The 2,584-nt window shown below is 36.6% G+C and overlaps 1 pseudogene; it reads right to left on the bottom strand.

The window, feature by feature from the left end:
• Positions 1 to 323: 323 nt before the first annotated feature.
• Positions 324 to 2,256, bottom strand: LOC116590208 (annotated as a pseudogene).
• Between the last annotated feature and the right edge of the window lie 328 nt (positions 2,257 to 2,584).

Here is a 2,584-nt window from a genome sequence, read left to right as displayed (position 1 = left end):
AATTTTTTAAATTTATTTTTTTATTATACACCAATTAGTTTATATTTTAGTTCTTATAAAGAAAATGTTAAGAAAATTAAAAGCATGTATTATATGGCTAAAAAACATACTTCCAGATTTCTTTACTTATCAGATGGAATAATTCAGTAGCTATGTTCACCATCACAGACTTTAGTCCTATTCAATGATATGGCACATCATGCAAAATTACCTAGTCACAAACAAAATGTCTCAAATATAGTAAAAATACATATTACAAAGGTAGTTTCACAATGCCAAATAAGAAATGTTATTTATGTTGGCTGTGCTTCAGAAATTTAGGGTCAGTAGGCTTCATCATGGGGTACCTGGGTTAAAATGTCTATTTTTTTCTTCTTTTTTTGCTCTAGGTCCAAGTTGAGTAGTGTATGACTCTACATTATAATTTACTTTTTCAGTCATCTCTAGGAGAGTCTTTTCATCTTCTAACCATTGAACGGACTCCTAGAACACTGTCCTTCTGTGATCTTCTACACTTTGTTCTTCCATTTCTACCATCTGTGAGACAGTTTCATGGAAAATAAGCAATTGTGGAGAACCCTCTTCACTTTGTTCACAAGGAAGTCTCACATCATCCCTCTGAAGGGAATGCCTATACCCTACTCTGCCTCTTTCCTCAGTCTGATTTGGTGGATGGTGCATTGTTGGATGAACATCCCAGCAGCAGTTGGACCCACAAATTCTTTCACACTATTTGCATATTTTAATATATCAGGAGTATTTCCATAGGATGCCATCCCTGGAGAGTTTGTAGCTATCATGGAGGCATCAGAGTCTTCACCTATGAATGAACCTCTTAAGACCTAAATAAGTTTACTTGGAAGGAGTAGGAGGTTTGTTTCTACATAAAGATTCTAATGCACTCCTTCAGAACTAAAAGGCTTTTTACTAATTTCAGCACCTTCAAACCTTGTTTGCCTGTCAGCACTGGAAGTAACAGTCTCTCTTTCATTTCCAGAAAAATTGATGAGAGACAATTTAATATATAGTTTTCCTTTCCTTCTAGGAATAATCTGATTTACTGCTTGTCTCCAAGATGAACATGCGTTGTCAGATATTTGACCACATGTTCTACAAGTGTTGCCAGTATCAATAAAGTTTCCGTACATCTTAAACACATTTGACCTGCTGTTTCTGTAAACTTACCACTTAAATGTTGTTTTCAATCTTCAAGCACTCTCAATTTTGCTGTCCTGTTCAGCTAGTGAAACACATTTCCACTGTAAAACCTCCCCCGCCCCGCCCTGGCCGCCAAAATAAATAAATAAATAAATAAAAGTTGCATATACTTGAAGTTCAAATTTCTTATAGTTTGGCTTCTTTGGCACTAAAAAAACATCTCCAGCTGCTCATGCATGAATTCCTTTGAACATTTTTTTTTTTTTTTCCTTTGAACAATCCTGGTTCTTTCTTGAGATGTCCCATTGTTTGAGTTTTTCCACTTTCAGCAAAGTACGTGGCCATTCTTCTTTCAAATATAGTTTCCACTAATGGTTTAACCATAATTTTGTAAGCTATTTCATTAGGAGCTGAGTCATCAAAGGCAGGATCAAAACCTAATGTTTGGCTTTTAAGTACCTTCTTGAGACAAAACTAAAAATGGGCCATCAATAATTTTTTTAGGGATTATGATTATCCCAAGTTTCTTTTCTGCTGAAAGGTCATTTTTTTACACAAACTCACATCCTATGTTCACCAATAGGATTTGCTACGGCCAATAGTCTACAATCCCTTTAAAATCTCTGATCATACACAGAATTTCATAATTTGTGTTTGTAGCATCAAAATCCTGGGCTCTTAAGTTTTTTCTGTTGTCTTTTTTTCTTGTTGTTGTGGGTTTTTTGTCTTTTGTTTTTCATTATTTTCTACTTTTTTCACACAGAATTTCTATGTGCATTCTGTTGTGCAGAGGAAGACTATTCAGGAAGCTGACTAGGTTGTCCTCATGCAGAGCCAACCACTTTGTTATCTATTGGAGGAAGGTCATTCTAAACAGAAGGCATAGTCTGACAGTTCTTTACAGTTTTGTTTACTTTGGCTGAAGATGCTGGAGGTACAGGTGTTTCTGGACTGGATTCAATATCTTCCTCAGAGATAGTCATAGCTGAGTGAAAAGAAGCTCTCTGGATCAATATCTTTGTCCTTTGTATCTCCATTTTCTAGCCATTCGACAGTATTACTTTCACTATTTTCATTTAAAAATGTTACCATTGCTTGATATATTTGGGTTCGCTAATCAGGGGCCTTGAATTTGTTCTCCTTTCCTCTCTCTCTCCATGTGTTTTGTCCTCTACAGTAAAATTCACTTCCAAGTCTGGCTGGGTGTCCGTCTACACCCTCAGCCAAGTAACATTAAATATTTTCCCCTAAAGGAACCATTGCTCCACTACATGGTTAGATTTCCACATATATCCTGATCTACATGTTGCTAAAGTTGGCCATAACTGTTTACCTCATCTAAGGTGTGTATGTCGGGTGGGGGTGGGGAAGTTGTGACAGTGTGACTGTGAGTAAGGCCCTTAGGGCAGGGAGTGATGCCAGGGCT

Source organism: Mustela erminea, chromosome 5 (assembly GCF_009829155.1).
Source record: "Mustela erminea isolate mMusErm1 chromosome 5, mMusErm1.Pri, whole genome shotgun sequence".
Lineage (NCBI taxonomy): Eukaryota > Metazoa > Chordata > Mammalia > Carnivora > Mustelidae > Mustela > Mustela erminea.
The sequence above is the reverse complement of the archived record's forward strand: the minus strand, read 5'-3'. Positions and strand labels throughout refer to the sequence as shown.